This window comes from Mauremys mutica, chromosome 23 (assembly GCF_020497125.1).
Source record: "Mauremys mutica isolate MM-2020 ecotype Southern chromosome 23, ASM2049712v1, whole genome shotgun sequence".
NCBI lineage: Eukaryota > Metazoa > Chordata > Testudines > Geoemydidae > Mauremys > Mauremys mutica.
This window is the reverse complement of record NC_059094.1, coordinates 6,901,590-6,920,801: the sequence shown is the minus strand read 5'-3', so window position 1 is coordinate 6,920,801 and position 19,212 is coordinate 6,901,590. Positions and strand designations below refer to the sequence as shown.

At 54.3% G+C, this 19,212-nt stretch overlaps 1 protein-coding gene across 1 annotated transcript in view; it reads right to left on the bottom strand.

Moving 5' to 3' along the window:
- NKAIN1 (sodium/potassium transporting ATPase interacting 1) overlaps window positions 1–19,212 on the bottom strand; it is a 206,391-nt gene that overhangs the window by 148,740 nt on the left and 38,439 nt on the right. The window lies entirely within an intron of this gene.

Sequence of the window (19,212 nt, the reverse complement as noted above, 5' to 3'; positions counted from 1 at the left end):
CCCATCAGCCTGTCTGTCTCCACCTGTTCTCTCCTCTCTCCCACTTCAGCTGGAAGCTCTTTGGGCAGTTTGTTTTGTGTTTGTACAGCACCTAGCGCAGTGGGGTCTTGGGCCGTGAGCAGGGCTCTACTGCCATACAGATTCATACATAACAATACAGCTGGACTTTATCCACAGGGCAGCAGTGATCACTGCAGTTTGCCCCTTGCTGTAACAATTGCATTTACATTCACATTTTCTGACTCTCTGGGTCCGATTCTCCTCCCCCTTTCACTAGTTTTGCACTAAGTTCTGGTCCACATCTAAAAATTAGATCGACCTAGCTACAGCGCTCAGGGCTGTGAAAAATGTCCTGGCCTGGGCGACATAGGTAGGGTGACCCACTCCCCACTGTCGATGCAGTAGGTTGATGGAAGAACCTAGCTACCGCCTCACGGGGACAATTCTGGAAAAAGCCCTTCTGTCGCTGTAGGCAGCGCCTACACCATGATGCTGTTGTGTAAACATACCCTGTGTAATCCCACTGATTTCAATGGCCTTACTCCAGATTTACACCAGGGTAACAGAGAGTGCAATCCGGCCCCGTGTTTGACCCTGCTCCCCCACATTGCATGGCATTTGCCTGCTCAGACCGAGCTCTTTGGAGCAGGTTCCGTGGGCCAGATCAGTGTTGCTCCATTGATATCAGGGAGTGATTTACACTCATGGGAGATCAGGCCCATTGACCACCATGTGCCCAGGCAGCCCCTCGCAGAATGCAAACCACAACCTCTAGCCATAATGCCCAGCCCTTCCCAAGCCCATGGGAGTGAGGCAGCCGCTGAAAAGTTCCTCTGAGGTTGGCTGGAAGAGGCCTTCAGGCCCCACCTGTGACCGCAAACCTGTTCGGCTCCCTTTTGCTTTTCCAGCTGGGATCTCAGCAATGCTGGACCAAATCCTGGTCTGCTCCACTAGGATGAGCCAATTGAACTCAGAGGGGTTGGCCGCGAGGAGAGACGCCTGCAGATGCCATGCAGGGGAGGCACCAGTGCGAGGTGCCTCCCACCAGGAACAGGGATTGCTCCACTGAGACATGGTTATGCAGACCCCCAGCACACAGCAGCAAAGTGTATCCTATTTGTGCTTCCGAGCCCGATGGGCACCTCAAGCTTTCACCCTATTAACACATCACTCTGATATCTCCCCTTCTGTCTGAGGGTTTGGGAGCCTCTCAGAAACATGGGGTCAGATCGGTGCTCAGAACTAACCACTCCCCACCGTACAGCGCACCTTCCTGGGGACAGGCTTTGGCCTCTTAACTGGGCTCTTATTCCGTAGATGGGGAAACTGAGGCACGGAGCAGTGAGGTGACTTGCTCCAGGGCACAGAGCAAGTCAGTGGCAGAGCCAGGAACAGAACCCAGGAATCCTCTCCGTCTCCCGCCTAATAACCACTAGCTCGGCCATCCCAGAGTCAGGAAGAGAACCAGGAGCCGTGGCTCCCAGGCGTCGCCCCTCCTCCAGCTGCCTGTCCAATGCTGTCATATTTCCGCTGTATCTGCTAGCTCAGCTTTCTAGTTCTCTGACTTAGGCCACTGCTGCAACAACCAAGTGGATAATTTGCTCTGTTGTTAACCTGTCAGTTCCAGCCCTCCCGCTGTGGCCTAGCATGCCAGCGGCCCCCTTCCCTGTGCCCTGTTCCCAGAGGTCCCGTACAGGCCAGGGACAGGCAGAGGCGGCTCCAGGCCCCAGCACGCCAAGCGCGTGCTTGGGGCAGCATGCCGCGGGGGGCGCTCTGCCGGTCGCCAGGAGGGCAGCAGGCGGCTCTGGTGGACCTCCCACAGGCGTCCCTGCGGAGGGTCCGCTGGTCCCGCAGCTTCGGTGGGGCATCCGCAGGCACGTCTGCGGGAGGTCCACCGGAGCCGCGGGACCGGCGACCGGCAGAGCTCCCCCCGCTGCGTGCCGCCATGCCTGGGGTGGCGAAATAGCTAGAGCCGCCCCTGGGGCCAGGCACATTCCCTGGTGCTGCTGCGCTCTGCACTATCCAGCAGTGAGGGATCATTTGTTGAACACTGAAGGGGGGCTACTTTTTAACCTGGGATTCCTTTCCCCCTCCTTTTGGCTGGTCACTGCGCTGCATGGTTCCCTGGCAACGTGAGCAGTGATGAAACGAGACATCCATCACAGCACGGCACCAGTACCCGCCCTCCCAGCTTCCCCGCTCCAGAAAAGGCCTCCTGCCCTTATGAGATGTGCTGAATCCACAGGAGCGCAGTACAGACAGCACAGTCATCAGCTACCCACACCCATGCCTACAACCTGACATGCCTAAGAACATGAGAACGGCCAGACTGGGTCAGACCAAGGTCCATCTAGCCCAGTGTCCTGTCTGCCGACGATGGCCAATGCCAGGTGCCCCAGAGGGAATGAACAGAACAGGGAATCATCAAGTGATCCATCCCAGGTCGCCCATTCCCAGTTCAGGCAATCAGAGGCCAGGGACACCATCCCCGGCCATCCTGGCTAATAGCCACTGGTGGACCTGTCCTCCATGAACTTATCTAGTTATTTTTTGAACCCTATTATAGTCTTGGCCTTCACAACATCCTCTGGCAAAGAGTTCCACAGCTTGACTGTGCACTGTGTGTATCCGACAGGAGGGACCAAACCCTGAAAAGCACAAGGCCCTACCAGCCGGACCACAGATGTAAACTTAGCTGCAGGTAGCAAGCTGTTGTAGTTAATCAGGTGCCACCACTAGAGGGAGACATGCTGGCCCAGTGTATTACCCTTGCCGCGTAGAACTGATGCTGCCCCAGAACCACAGAGCCCAACCATCGTGGGCCGTGTATCAGGGCTCAGAGCCTCGGCAGGTTTCAGATTCTAGAAGGCAAATGAAAGTCATGCATTGCAGTCTGGCTCTTCCATCTTCCTCTTCCATACGGTAGAGGGCAGCACTGCATGCACGTGCCCTGAGCCCGGCATTAGTCTGCGTTAACAAGGCATTTCTCTCTATCAGTGTTTCCTTTCTCCAGTGCCTCTCTCGGGGAGCACAAGGCCTTGCTTTGGGAACGTGGACAGGCCTCGCAATTGTGCTCCAACTTTCATTTAAAGGAAAAGTTAAGCCTCTAGCTGTTCTGCTCATAAAGAAAACCTTGAAAACACAAAGTGCGTGTACCTGATGCAGTAGTGTCTGCCTGAGTCTGCAGAGAGCCTGAACCAATAGCTCGGAGAGGTGTGAGCTGCCCCACTGATTGCACCATTGTCAACTAATTGCCCAAAGCATGTAAGAGGAGAGAGTGAGGGTCGGAACACAAAGAGCTACTTCAGCCTTTCCCACGCGGTGAGGGATGCCCCCTGGGAGGAGGGTAGGAAACACTAACCATCTTTAGGACAATTGTTAATAACGGGCACATCTTCTGCAGGGGACGTGGATGATGCATACACCCCTGGCAGGGCGGCAGGGGCACAGCTGCATTCAGCTTCTGAAGTGGGGGATCCGCTTGCCGACGCCTGGGAAGCGCTGCCTTGCGCTAACTCCTCTGCTCTGAAGCTGTTGCTAGCCGCTCCTGGCATCGTGCTGGAGCCCCGTAGCTCAGAGGGAATTGGCGGAGACATAAGTGGCAGGGCTGCCGGAAACAATCCCTAACCCCCGCCCTCCCAGATACAGTTTCTACCTTCTCAAGGCAGGGGTCATCACCTCAGCCTCACTGGCTCTGTCCTTCTCCAGCCCTATTCCCACCGCGAGCTGCAGGCTGGGTTGGGGTTTGCCCGTGATCCCTGTTACAGCAGATCAGAGCTGAGGCTCAGGGCTGCGATTCTGAAAGGTGCGTAAGGCCCTGAACTCCGTTGGATTTCAGTGGAAACCAGGCCCCTGACTCGCTTTGAAGACCCCAGCCCGAGCGTCTTGCCCTTGCAAGCGATCTAACATCAGCCCCGGAAAGGAGACAACAAATGTGCTGGGAGAGCCGCAGCGTGCTGATGAGATCGGCCTCCCATCTGGTCACAGCCGTGGCACGACGGCTTCTTTTTCTTTCCATTCGCTTAACTGCCTTGCCAGAGCCGGTGCTTAGCACTTATCCCCGCTCGTCAATTGCGCACTCCTCCGAAGGGCGCCCATATGGCGCGCGGGGATGGGAGCACTCCAGTAGGATGGCGGAGGGCAGGACGCAGGCCGTGGGGGTGCCTACGACGCGCTTTCCTCATTAGCGCTGAAGCTGAAAGTGCTTTGTGTTTGTTTTCCTTCAGCTGCCCCCAGGAGGGAGCGGCGCAATGGCACAGCCAGTCATTAGACACACAGCGCCGGGTGGAACGCGTGCTCCCCACGGGTCCCACCGGGGCATTACCTCGGAGCGTTTGATGCGGACATGCCTGCTCGCAGGAGTGGATGCTGCCGGGAGCAGGCCTGCTGTGGGATCGTGTTATAGGAGGGAAATCAGTGGGGGTTGCTTGTGTCCTTCTTTGTGACACAGGGAGAGAGAGAGAGAGAATGTGTGTGTGTGTGTGTGTGTGTTTAGTGGGGGTGGGGGGTGTTTTCTGCTTGTCATCTCCATTAGCAATTCAGGTCTTGCCTACCCTGTTTTCCTGGAAGACGCTAAAAGACTCTAGAGTTGTAACATCACAGTGGCCAAGGAGGGGAGACCCGACGGATCAAGAAGGGGAGGGGCTTTTCAGAGATTTAGTACCTCCCACCCCAAGAGTTCACATATCAGGAGTCAGGCCCCCCAGATCAGGAGACTGGCTTTAACATCATGAGCTTTTTAAAAAACGATCCGTTTTGCATTCAGCTTCTGCGCGTTCAACGCACGCACACATCACTTTCTCCAGCTTTTCCGGGCCAGCAGGCGGGCTGGAAACTTCCCTTTTTTTCCCCAGTGGAAATCAGGTTCTTTTGATCCCAGCAGCTGGAGCTTTAAGAAACCCCCCAAGATCATGAGACTCAAGATGAAGTCACCAGTGTTGGCCACTCTGCAGATTGATTCAGACTCTGGTTTTGTTGGCCCCACTGGCTCAAACACCTGCCACACAGCTGGGAGAACAGCTCTCCTGTTACATAGAATCTCAGAATCTCGGGGTGGGAAGGGACCTCAGGAGGTCACCTAGTCCCTCCCCCTGCTCAGAGCAGGACCAACCCCAACTAAATCAGGGGTCTCAAACACAGTTATTTCCTGCATCCCACTGAGCTTCTCTCCCCCCCGCTCCCCCTCCCCACAGCGCGCCACGTCCCTGCTCCTCTGCCTACCTCCAGGCGCTTTCCAGGAGGGAGGGGGAGGAGTGGGGAGCCACGTGCTCGGGGGAGGCGGGGCCAGGGCAGGGATTTGGGGAAGGGGTTGGAATGGGGCAGGGAGGGGGTGGGAAGAGGTAGGATGGGGAGGGGCCTCATGGAAGGGGTGGAGTGGGGGTGGGGCCAGGGCTTTTGTACCTTTATATGACAAGGTGTCAGTGATGCAGCCCTCGGGCCAATGTACTAGTCCTCATGTGGCCCTTGTGGTGATTCGAGTTTGAGATCCCTGAACTAAATCATCCCAGCCAGGGCTTTGTCAAGCCTTAAAACCTCTAAGGAAGGAGATTCCACCACCTCCCTAGGGAACCCATTCCAGTGCTTCACCACCCTCCTAGGGAAATAGTTTTTCCTAATATCCAACCTAGACCTCCCCCACTGCAACTTGAGACCATTGCTCCTTGTTCTGTCATCTGCCACCACTGAGACCAGCCGAGCTCCATCCGGATTCAGCCCTTCCCACCACTTCACAGGAAGGCTGACATTGCTCACAACCTCTCTCTCTAGCGCCTCCAGTGAGTCCTCCAGCCTGGGGATAATAGAGTTGACGGGAAGGGATCGCCTTGGTCATCTACTCTGATGTTCCACGGAACACAGGCCAGGAACCATGGCCCTAAATATCTGCACAAACCACTCGTCAGAAACAATTCCCCTTTCCAGCCTTCTACACGTGTGGCAAAGAAGTGATAAGAGGCCCACGTCTGTTCTTTCTCCTTTGCAGGCACTGTTACAGGTCAACTGCATAACACTGTTCCCGTCTCAGGCTGGGATTCCGGAGGCAGGGAGCGGGGAGGGGTTTGTTAGCAAAACGGAGACACTTTTCTCCAATGCAGATCAGTCAGAGTGAAAGCTCTTAGCAGCTGATGGCTCTTTTGAGGCCTATATGGAGTATGTTTGGTGGGTCAGTTTGTGGCTCATGAGCGGGTGTCTGTGGGTACGTCTACACAGCAAGCCGAGATGTGACTCGCGCAGACACACCCACGCCAGCCTGGCTAAAAATAGCAGAGCAGCTGTGGCGAGGCGCGTCCCAGAAGCCCGCGCCATCGCAGCTACACTGCTGGTTTTAGGCATGTTAGAGTGGCTGTGTCTACCTGAGCTGCAATCACACCTCAGATTGCAATGCAGACGTATGCTGGGTTTAAAACCAACCCCCGGGGTGGAGCTCGCTAGCTGAGTGAGTCCTGGGGCCCAAATTCACTCCGCAGATCGGCCGCGAGGCACTCAGTGCGACGATGTCCCATTGGGGCTATTCTGTGGACTTTACACCATAATAAATCTTCGCAGGAACATAGGGCTTGCCAGACTGGTCCATCTCTGACAGTGGCCAGCAGCAGGTGGTTCAGAGAAAGGTGGCAGAGTGTGGCAGTGGTAGAGGTGGGATAATCTGCCCGCCCCACACACACACACACATTAGGTCTCATCTCACCCTTAGGTAGAATGTGGCTTACCCCTGAAAGCAGAATGTGATGTGATTCATCTGAAGAAGTGGGTATTCACCCACGAAAGCTCATGCTGCAAAACGTCTGTTAGTCTATAAGGTGCCACAGGATTCTTTGCTGCTTCTACAGAACCAGACTAACACGGCTACCCCTCTGATACTTGACATCGTGATCTGGATATTCTGGATATCCATGTAAATGTCCAGTCCCTTTGGAGCCTTATTATCATCTTGGCCTCAATGACTTCCTGTGGCAATGAGTTCCACAGCCTCACCACGCGTTATGTGGAAAAGAATTTCCTTTAATTGCTTTTGAATTCCCCACACTCCAATTCCATTGAATGTCCCCTTGTTCTTGTGTTAGGAGACAGGCAGAACAGAAGGTCCCAGTCTCCCTTCTCTAGACTCATGAGCGTTATAGACTGTTTATAGACATTCATCTCCTCTTTCCCATAACAAACCCAATCCTTTCAATCTCACTTCAGGAGGAGAGTTTTGCCAGGCTCTTGATTCGTCTCATCACCCCTGCTTGACCCCCCACTAATTCAATATCCTTTGAGAGATGGGATCCTCAGTCCTGCAGTACCCAACGAAGCCGCACCCCTGACTTATATAACGGCATTAGACTATTCTCCAGCCAGTCCCTTATGCATCCCAAGGAATGGTCAGCTTTTCAGACCACAGCTTCCCATGGAGCGGAGGTCTCCATTGAGTTAGCTACACTGACGCCCTGAGATGATGCCATGAATTTAAACCCCTGTAAGGTGCATGAGCAGCGTCCAACGTAATAAAAAGCTGCCTTCCAATCCCGCCTGGGTACCCGAAACTGTGGGCAGGCTGCAACTTAAAACACCCTCTGCAGACAGTTAAAAGGCCAGAATCTCTGTGGTTACCTTCCAGGACCTAAATTCAGGGTTGGCTTGTTCCCCCTTGCAAGAGTTGACGCTGCCGTAGCAGTCACGGGCGCTGCAGGGGACTGGCCTGCTCTGGTTGCTCGGGGTGCCAACCAGGCATTGCCAAGGTGACAAAGATCCTCTGAACTCAGGTTTTCGGAGGTAGGGAGCTACTGGTGCAAACGACAGAGTGCCCTCGTGGCCACAGGGATCAAAGGCTCCTAGCCACTCTTGGAAACAAGCCGCAGGATGGAGGCAGAAGGGAAGGAGCCCATTTCCCTTCCTGCCTGGGCTGTCACCCAATTTATCCAACGCGGATGCCAGGAATGAGCCACATGAGGGGCCTGGGGCTGCTGATGGATTCCTCCTAACGACCCCATCGATAACCTCCGCGCCCCATCTGCTCCCCGTCAGCCGCAATCCGCCGCCATCCCCTCACTCACCGCTCGGGCTCAGCTGCTTTGCCTCATTTTTCACCTCTCTAATTCAACCCACTTAATACGCGGCGTGACAGTCGTTACGGGTTTCATATGCATGTATTAAGTGCGAGTTACTGTCAGCCGGGGAGACTGATGGCCCCTGCAGGCAGACGCTGTGCTGGTGGGTCAATAAATCTTGACATGGGCAGAACACAAAAGGATAATTCAGTGGGAAGTGGTTAAACGTGGAGCCTGGCAGCGCCAGGCCTGTCCCTGTGCCAGAGATGCTGGGGGCTTAGGAACAGAGGCAAGATGGTAGCCCTCACCCACAGTCCTGGGTAGGGGGCAGCGCACGGGCTCTGCCCTTCCAGAGCTCTGGGATGTTACCATGTTCTCCTTGGGACACTGCCCACACCTCCCGATGAGGGATCCCTCTTAGAGGCCCAGTCCTGCAAACTGTGCCTGCAGCCAGGATGTGGAGGGCAGCAGTGGGGAGCCCCCAGCGGAGATGTTCTGCAGATGCTGCGAGAGGCACAGCCATGGAACCCCTGTCCCCACTCCTCCGCTGCACAGTGGGGCACACAGAGTCCCCCCACACCTGGTCGCAGCTCTGAAGTGTGAACGCCTTCGCTCCTCACCCTAACATCTGAGTGTCTCCATGATACGGATATCTCTGGAGACTCCACATTCACTCCCTCCTGCTTTGTCCACATCAGAGCCACACAGGTTTTCAGGATGGGGCCCCTCTGCAGCTGTGGAGGAGAAGGCTGAGGTCCTTCTAGATGAAGGCATCTATCGAAGGTACCATTAGTATTAATGATTATTATTTAATAGATTAGTAAAGATTCCATCTGGCATTTCCCCCTAAATCATCCCCAGTATTCTGGCCAAAAGCCAATGCAGGTAATTGCTGTCTGTCTCTTTATATCCCCCTGGCTTTCGTGCTCTTCGCTAGCTGTTTGGAATTGTGTAGAGATTGCAGCTGCCCCATTCCCCTCCAGAGATGGCTGTTTCCGTGCTGGGGGGTCTGACCTCTAACCAGCATTGTTGTGTGGCTGTTAACCAGCTGCTGCATCCCACTCCAGAGGTGGCTGCATTCCAGTGCTAGGTGAGTGACCCCTGTGCAGCATTTTTGCACACTGTAAAACAGCTGCCTGGATCCATTCCAGAGGAGGCTGCATTTCAGTGCTGGCGGGGTCTGATCTCTAACCAGCATTGCTGTGTGGCTGTTAACCAGTGGCTGTGTTTCACCCCAGCAGTGGCTGCATTTCACTGGCAGAAGTGGTGGTCTGGGCTGTAAAGTTCATTGGGATAAGAGGCACTATATAGTCCTTACTGCTGCTTAGAGCATGTGTGGTTCGATCACCTTCCATAGGCATCAGCACAATCTCAATCTCTAGAGCCCTGAACCACACTGGTCTGAAAGGCAGGATGCCTTTCCCCTGGGCAGGAAGAGGAGTGATCATTTCCAGTCTGCTCTGGTTATTTCCCTCCAGGTGTCAGGGAGTTATTGCATCACTTATGGAAAACCTGCGCCGTAAAATCCCTGTCTCCCACTGACCCAGGCTCCCCATGCACATGCCCTCAGCTAATGGGACCCTGCAGCCCTAACCACCAATACGTTCTTAAAAACCAGTGCCCTGGCCTGTGCTCACAATGGGCTATGAACAGGGAAAGGGGGTTTTCAGTCTACCTCACCCTTCACCAGTCATGGAGTTTTGGTTGTGGCCTGGGACAGTAACAAGCTCTACAGGGCCCCCATCCCAGCAGGGACTGAGCATCACCCCCAAGCCACATCAGGAGGGAGGGAAGTTCTCTCCATTCTAGACAAGGGTGTGCACTACAGACTCTCTAGTGTGCTTTAAAGCACACCAGCAGCGTCTACTCAGACCAGTGAAGGTACAACATGTTAGCGTGCTTTAGAACTCACACTCCTGTAGTGTAAACAAGCCCTAAACACCTTTGAAAGTTTGGCTCTTGGGAGCCTAAAGGCCACTTTCACAGACACTCTGGGGACATCTGCACTAGAGCAGCTACAGCGGCACAGCTACGGCTACAGCTACACCTAAAACTTAAGTCAACCCAGCTGCATCGCAGGGCTGGGGAAAATGTCCTGCCCTGTGCAACACAGACAGGTCAACCTAACCCCCCCAGGGTAGATACCGGTCGGTCGATGGAAAAAACTCTTCCTCCTTGACCTAGCTACCTCCTCCTGGAGAGGTGGATTGCCTCCAGTGCACCAGAAAAATCCTTTCCGCTAATACAGGAAGCATCTATGCTACAGTGCCGGAGATGTGCCGCTGTAGTGTAGACATACCCTAAAGTCGCTTCAGTCCAGATCCTACAGGTATTTAATGCCTAATTCCCAGGAGGGGGCGGGAGCCCCTGTGATGCTGAGTGGGGCAACGCTCCTCTACAATCCTGGGCCAAAGAACAACTTGCCCAAGGGTACACACCCAGTCTGTGGCAGCACCTGGATTTGAACCCACATCTCCTGACATCTCAGCTATTGCTCAGTCCATTAGACAAACCATTTATGGTTAGACAGAATCCTTAGCTTCTGCCGAGCTCCTGCATAAGCCAGGCCCTAGTATTCTACCCAGACATTCCTGCATCAGGCCTGTGACAGCTAAGATATTGGGTCTCTTAATTTGCTTTCGAGTTGTCTGTTTCACTCCCTGGGCCGTGTGCCCTACAGGGATTCTCAAACTGGGGGTTGGGACCCCTCAGGAGGTCACAAGGTTCATATATGGGAGGTCGTGAGCTGTCAGCCTCCACCCCAAACCCCACTTTGCCTCCAGCATTTATAACTGTTAAATATATATAAAAAAAAGTGTTTTTAATTTTTAAGGCGGGGTTGCACTCAGAGGCTTGCTGTGTGAAAGGGGTCACCAGTACAAGAGTTTGGGAACCACTGCCCCAGAATAAGGCTGCAGTTGTGATGACAGACACTGGAAAGAGATGTCTGTACACAAAGGAAAACCAGTGTGAATTGGCATATTAAATATTGATATTCATGGAAACTGGTCTAATAAAACTTGAGTGTTTTTTTACAGTTACTGTGCGCTAGCAAAATAACAATTGGTCATTAAACGTGATGCCACCTTACCCATTAATAAGAGCATCGATTTAATAAGGTATGTTAAGCAGAATGCCATGTAACCACCAACGGGTTATTAAAAACACCAATTAACAGCTGCAGTGGATGGGAGCTCCTTAAAGACTTCTCCAGCCTCCATGAACATTGTTTTTATTAATCAATTATTTCTTTTTTTTAACCACGGCGCATAAAGCCGACACAATAACAGCAGCACGTACCAAGAGCCAATAACCCCTCATACCCTGCTCTTCACCAAGGCTCTGTTTGATCCTTTGGCTGGTAGCTCATTGCCAGCAAATGGAGCAGGATTTTATTATGAATCCCTTTGTTATTCCTGGCCATTCAGAATGAAGACCACTGTTTTGTTCTGTTTGTACACAGCTCAGCACCCGGGGGTCCTGGTCCATGACGGTGGCACCCAGATGCTATAGTAGTACAAATAATAGTAATGTTAATAACCCTCAGAATTGTACAGATCATTGATACAAACCTACCGGAGTCCAGGAGCCCGAACATGCGTTCAGTTGCGATTCTCTAATGGGGGAAATTCACCGCAGTACAGAGACAACACAACGCCAAGGCCCCATAAATCTTATGCTGACTCTCTGCTAGGGCCAGCCTGGTTTTTGGCTTCTGTGTCCAAGTGCCCGGTTTTCAGCTGGAAAGTCTGGTCAAAAAGGGGACCTGGCAACCCTAAATGGCATCCCCGACCCGACCCAATAGTCTGGTTAACGCGGGGCAGGGGGAGGCATCAGGTCATTAACCCGACACAGCCCCTGCTCAGCTGAGGCCGCCTCCTACATGCAGGCAGGCTCCTTAAGCCGATCCAGCAAGTGATGGGAGGGAGGGGAGGAGAGGAGCAGCAATGGGGGGGGAGAAGAGGTGGAGCTGGGCGGAGCCTCGGAGGGAAGAGGAGGAGCAGGGGGCGGAGCCTCGGGGGTCCAGTACCAGCAATTAGAAAGGTCTCTGCACAGGGATGAATTTCACCTGTCTGAGCTTTGTGACGTCTCACTGATGTCACATGACCTGGCCTGTGTTTCTTGATTGGAGGGCACTGAGCTTGCCAAACGGCATGCTCCCAAAACAAAATTTCTTCTGTCATGGCACGAGCCAGATTCCACAGCCTGATTGCATGAGTCTCAGCATCAGGCCCCCAGATTTGCTTCCCATGAGCCTTCCTGCCAGCAAAACCCTGATCGCACGAGTCCTCAGGAGACACAGGACAGTGGGCTGTGAGCAGGCCAGCACCCAGACCTGGTTTCTGATTCAGCACTCTGTTTAGTAGCAGGTTTCTCAGCTGCTCAGCCACCTCTAGTCACAGCCCTCCCACTCACTCCCAGGAGGTAGGGAATCCTTAGTCTGATTTCCATTACAGCAGCACCTAGGACCCCCAGTCACGCACCAGGACCCCACTGCGCTAGGTGCTGTACAAACAGAACAAAAAGACAGCCCCTGCCCCCTCAGCTCACAATCTGAGCATAAGGCAAAAGACAGCAGGTGGCTACAGACAGGGGAGCACAAAGAAAGAACGAGACACTAGAGAATATCCTCTCCCTTTTACAGAGACGGGGCTAAAACGAGGTGTCTCCAAATAGCTGCGTATTTGGTTCAGGTGCAGGTCTGAAAAACCATAAAAAAATTATTTCAGGTCGGCTTAAAAAACAAAACGTTTAAAATGTTCAGCAAATGGAACATCAAAAAAAGTTTCACTTCACGGCAACCGAAACGTTTCAGTCGGCGCAAAACTGAGACATTCGTTTCCATTCCAAAGCTGTTAAGAACATCGTGAATTACCTTTCTCAATAAAACGGAGGGAAATTCCAAACCAACCGTCTTCCCAGAACGAAAAGGTGAAACGTTCCTGTAGAGGTGCGGACTCACCCCTGCAGCGCCTCCTGCTGGTGACTCCGGGAATTAGCTTGTTTCAGCTCCGGAGCGCCCTCTGCAGACCAGTGACCTGCCTGTCCTCTGGCCCCTGTGTCCCTCCCTGGACCCCGGTCGGTGCCCCTTTATCCGGGGTGCTCCCCCTGGCAGTACCCCACCAATCTGGGGAACCCCCAACCCACTATCCCCCCTTACCTCACTCTTGGCTACTGCCAGTCATCACTTAGCCCCCGTTCCCTGGGGCAGGCTGCAGTATCAGCCACTCATCACAGGCAAAGGGGTCTGGACCTGCTGCCTTTGCCTACCCCTGGGCTGCCCTCTGCAACCCCCAGTACCTATTAGCCCAATGCTAGGCCGCAGCCTGGGGCTTTCCAGGCTGGAGCGCCCCAGCCTGTCCCCAGCCCTGCTCCACTCAGGTACCCTGTCTCTAGCTCCCTGCAACCAGGCCCTTCTCCCGCTACAGGCAGAGGGAGACTGAGAGTGCTTCAGCCCAGCAGTGCCTTTATAGGCCAGCTGAGTCCGTTTGGGGTGTGGCCACAGCTGCGGCTGTTTCCCCTCTCAGCCTGGGCTGTTCTCCCAGCCGGCCAGCCCCCTCCCAGGGCTGGTTCCAACCCTGGCAGGGCTGGAGCAGGTTACCACCCCGCTACAGTTCCATTTTGGAAATGCTCCAATGAACCGTTTAGACCTTGCTGGGTGTTTTTTCTTTTCTTTTTTTACAACTGGAACAATTTGCCAAAATCGAGCCCAATTTGCAAATTGTTTCCGTCAGTTTGAATCTTCATTTTCTGGCCAACAAATAAAAGGGGGGCGGGGGTTGTACTTGAAAAATATCACCCAGCTGTAAATGAAACGGAGAGGTGAAGGGACTTCCCCAGAATGACACTGTATATTAGTGGCGGAGCCGCACTACGCTGTGCTGGGCCTCTGGTCACCCTGGACTACACGTCCCCTCTCTAGGCTGTCCACATAAGAGGATAAGAGGCTTCTCTAGCTGCCGGCTAGAGGGCATCATAAAATGAAGAGTCCCCGGATCCGCAGGTCTGGGGGAGTGCGAGCTCTGCAGGGTGGGCCTGTCAAACACAGAGCGGCCAGCCTGTTTCCTTGTCAGAGCTTTTACTGCAGGTGGTAAAATGCAAACGACACCCGCTGGTGTTCTAACTTCTCTCCGATTGCAGGGATGTGACTTCAGCACAGCTCCTCCTTTCCCAAAAGCTGGTGACTCAGGTGCTGAGCACCAGCAGGGACTCGGAGAAATCTGGTCTCAGCAAGGGAATAAGGAGCCTCCTATTAAGTGTCTGAACATGCAAGTGATTCAGGGTGCCCGGGCTTCCCAGCCAATCATTACACTTGCTTGTCTTTTACGGGAACATCACACGCTGGTGGGAAAGGCTCTATTTGCAAGACAGGAGCCTGGGAATTATAGGCATCAGTTATTCTATTGACCAACAGGCAAAGCCTCATGGTGGCTGCTACTAATAAATTACCCTGAGTAGTTTAATTTATAGATCCCAAAGCACTTTACAAAGAATGGTCAGTACCATTACCCCCTAGGACAGATAGGGAAATTGGGCCAATGACATTGTCATATGGCTGTTAAGCAGCTGCTGCCTTCCACCCCAGAAGTGGCTGCATTTCAGTGCTGGGTGAGTGACTCCTGTGCAGCAGCAGAGTGTAGCACAGCTCCTACCTATTTCTTAGCTTTAGGAGATAAATTGATCAACCTCTCAGGCTGTGTCATGACCCTGCTGACAGTGCTGTATGCAGCTTATGAACTGGGATGGCCAATCGGCCATCTGGAGACATGCCAGTGATGCTTGAAGATGGATGTCACACTGGGTCAATGTTTGGGGATGCTGGAACATCCCCTTTATCCGGTGCAGGGTGCGAACCTGCCCCCTGTGCTCGGTGACTCTTGGTGAAGGGTCTGGAGGCCTTTTGAAGCCACTGCGGGCAAAGGAGGAGGCCGGGTGCCAGTGCCCTGCAGAGGAGCCCAATTATATCCCAGAAGATCCCAGCAGTCCTGGGCCTGGCTCCCTGTCCAGGGCACTAAGTGTCTTCCACTGACTCCATACCTAAAGATGGCAAGGGAAATCAGCAAGAGAACTTGTCACCCCACTAGCAGTTCTCCAGTGACCCTGCAGCGGGCGATAGGCCCCGGGCGGCTGTCAGGGCCCAGCCGTGGGGCTGGCTAGCTCGCCTATCAATATCTGATGTCGTCTTCAGCTGTGGGCTCAGAGAAACACCTGCAGTGCCCTGGGCAGGGGCTTCCAAACTTTCCTGGCTATTTGCTCCATGCCCCTGGGACCTGATAGAGCTCTGGCTCGGTCACCATTTTCAGTGGGGTGATTGGGGGGTGGGGGCAGAACACAGGTGGGTCGGGAAGGGGCGTTCCTGCTACAGCACATCCTGAGTCAAGTCAGAACCAAAGCACTAACGGAAGAGAGACAACAGGCCCCGGGCACCCCAGGTATAATTCACGGCGCTGGGTTTGGGTTTGTTCCCTAGTGTCAGTTTTCATTTTGCTTTGTCGGATAAGTGCTCTCTCCCCAGGAGGCGGCACCCCGACCTCTCCTGGGCGCCGGCCTTTTGTGCAGGCGGCTGAATTAAAAATAATTGCTGCCTCGAGCCGATGGAGACCGCTCCAGCTCCCACTGATCCCGCTGCCCCTAAAACAGAGGCCTCGGCGCAGCGAAATCCAACCGGCTTAACAAGCTGCACTGGCAAAATGAAGCACCGGGGCTCTGAGTAAACAGAGCCGACCCCCCCCACATGCCCTCTTTGATCAGGCGTCACAGCGCGCCCCTGAATGCCACCGGGGAAGGCAGAGGAAGATGAAGGGGGTTTGGTAACGCTTTCAATTAGCGCCCCTGCAGCAGCCTGCGCGTGCCCTGGGAGGGCTTGTTTGTCTGAACGCACTGTTAGTTCTGACACCAGCCCCTGGGAAACTTGAAAACGGAGAGAAGTTCCCTTAAATTGACTCCCCCTGGACACTGGGTGTGCACAGGCTGGTTGGTTTAGCAGGGCGCCTGCTGCTCTCTGACTGTGGTTCTCAACCTCTGCAGACTATTGAACCCCTGTCAGGAGTCTGATTGCTCTGGCCTACCCCCAAGTTTCATCTCACTTAAAAACACGGGCTTCGGCTTCAGTCCCACGGGGTGGGGCTCGGGCTTCGGCTTTCTGCCTCGGGCGCCAGCGAGTGAACGCTGGCCCTGGCGACCCCGTTAAAACGGCCTCACGACTCACTTTGGGATCGCGACGCCCTGCTTGGGCACCGCTGAAAATGCAGAGCAGTGTAAACAAGTCATTGTCTGGGGGAAGTTTTAGTTTGTACTGACTTCACTAGGGCTTTTTATGTAGCCTGTTGTAAAACTAGGCCAATATCTGGATGAGTTGATGCACCCACGGAAGACCCCTGCACACCCTCAGGGAACCACTATAGCACTGGGCTGTGCCCATGTGTCTGGTATTACATGCAGGCCATGTGTGCTGGTTTGGTATTGTAGGGTTGCTCAGGAGCGCAGGGCACCCACACTGGTCTGTTATTGTAGGGTCTCTCCACTTGGCTATGCAAACTGGTTTGTTCTTGTTGGGTTGGTCACAGGGGGTAGACTCCATGCCTAGATTTTAAACACATTGGAGCATGTGTTTTAAAAACACAGACAGGGGCAATACTGACTGTGGAACCAGATCCAAAGTGAGGGGAGAGGCTGTGGGCCCCACACCCTTACACCGTTCCTTTAACCCAGCGGTCACACACTGCTTGCGGGGATTTCAGTGGCACAGCATGTGGGTAACTGCTAGGTCCAGCCACAAGGGCTACGGGGTGGGGGAGAGAGAGCAGAGAGAGGGTCTGTTTAGAACATATTCCCATCCAGTTCCCAGGGCACTATCCTGCACTCCATGTGCATCCACATCCCCCCCGACTCCAGGGTGGTTGATGGGTGGCTAAGGATCAGCAGGACAGGCCTGGGTCCATGGGACAGACCCTGACTGGCACTCAGGACTGTGAATAAGGTATTCTTTGTTTCTCTGGCAAATCCAATGTGTATCTATTTTAATCAGTTTGGCCCAAACTGAAAATTAAAAAAAAAAATTAATCAGTGAATCAAAAGGTTAAAAAAATGTGTTTCAAGTCAACCCAAGCATTTTGACTCAATTTTGAGCATTTCAAAATGTGTTTTGAAAAAATGAAACTAAAGGAAAAACTTAAACGAAATGTCAATTTGAATCAAAAAACCGAAATGTTTTGTTCCAAAAACGTTGAACGGAGACGTTTGAAATTTGCCAGGGTTTTTTTTCTGACTGAAACATTCTGGCAAATTTGACACAAATTCGTGGCATCCCACTGGGTCCTTGAATCTGCATTCTGCCCCGAAAACAAGTTTTGTCTCACAAATGTCGCTCGGCTCCACTCGAGAGACCTGTCTTCCTTTCCTGCCTCTAGTGCTGACTCCCGGGAGACCTTACGCACGTTAGAGGGGGGCTTGGAGTGGGCACTTGGGTGCAGGGCAGTGATACAAACGTGAAGCTATGGATCAGGACACTGACTAACCACAGAAAATAGGTTGGGTGGCTGTAACTAGCTGTGGAACTCACTGCCACAAGATATCGTTAACGCCGATAGCCCACCAGGATTGACAAAAGGATCCCAACAGCCCGAGGAGAATAAAGATAGAGAGGCTGCAAACCCAGCTGCTTCAGGGCATGCGCAAACACTAGTGCCCAGGGTCAGAGAGACACTTCCCATGTGGGCAGGTGATTGCATGACTCTTCGCAGAGAGCATTTCGGCACCTGCCTCCGGAGCAGTTGGGACAGGACCCCGGACTGGCTGGCTCACCAGTGTGATGCAATCTGGCAATTCCTGGGCTCCTGCATTTCCCAGATATACAGTCAGCTCGGGACTGAGTTCTGGTTTGGGAACCAGACACCAGGAAAGACACTGGCAACCGGGAGAGAGTCCAGAGCAGGGCAGCTGAGGAGCCGAGAGACCCCTACGGCGCTGCAAAGGGTGGCAGCTCCAGTGACGTGCACTGACTGCCTCGGCTCACCACAGGGACGATCTGCCCCAGTCTGGAGAGGAAAGGGTTAAGGGAGGACAAACATGGCTTTAAGAGACTCTTCCACGAAGGAAGGTAGCGGGTGCGGGGAGCATCCAGGCTATTGCCGCTGTGCAGAGGCGCAGTGACCCCATAGGCCAGGCATCGGCCCTTAGCACTTCAGCCTCCGACCAGCCTCTCAGCACACTGCACGAGGGCGGCTGGCTACAGCTGCTGTCATGTGCCAGCCCCTGGGGGGAGGGGGCAGCCTGCCCCGAGGCCTCCTGAGGGGCAGGTTCTGGCCCAGCTCTGCCAGATGGCCTGGCTTTTCGGCTTCCCCAATTACTCCTCCTCGCTGTCCGGGTTGACGCCCCTCCCGCCCCCCAGCCACATCATGAACAGCCTCCGCTTTGGGGGGCCGGCCGATCGCTCGCCCAGCTGGCTGCAGCTGCCTCTGGGGGAGAGGACGCCTCCTGGAGACAGGAGCTCGTTACTACAGCAGCCCCTCGCCACCCCCCGGGCGCCGCGGCTCACTGTCCCACAGAGTGGCAGTGACCACAGCAACCGCTAGCACCACGGCGCTGCAGGATGCCCGGGGCTCCCCGTGACTGGCCCTCTGGCCCAGCCAGCTGCAGGCGTCTGTGCAGTGCTGGTACCACCCTCACCACCGTGCTGGGAACACACATAAAAGGGGCTGATGCAATATCCTCTGGGTCGCTGGGTAACGTGCAGCTTGGGTTAATGCAGCAAAGCCCAGCCTGTGCCACACGACCCCCCCCAAAGGCCAGGGGTGCAGCCGCTGGTACCCAGCTCCTCCTTCTCCCATGCCATTCCCCCAGTCCTCCTGCCAAGGGACATGGCCGGGCAGTGACTGAGCGTGGTCAGCACTCCCTCCCATGACTATGAGGTCCAGGCCTGGATTTTGGGGAACCCTGTGCAGCACCCAGCCTGGGAGAACCACAGGGTCTGTCTGTGGCTGGCAGCCCCAGTAAAGAATCCCCCAGAGCTTCATTACAGCCAAGGCCTGTCTCCTCGACACCGCAAGAGGCGCCACATGGTGCAGCGAGAGGGAGGAACGTGCCCCAGGGATAACAGAAGGGGGGAGGCGCGTGGGGTCTGTGAGGTCCCTTTAGGAGCACGGGGACTCGCAGAAGGGAGCAACTGAGCTGATCCCCAGCCCAT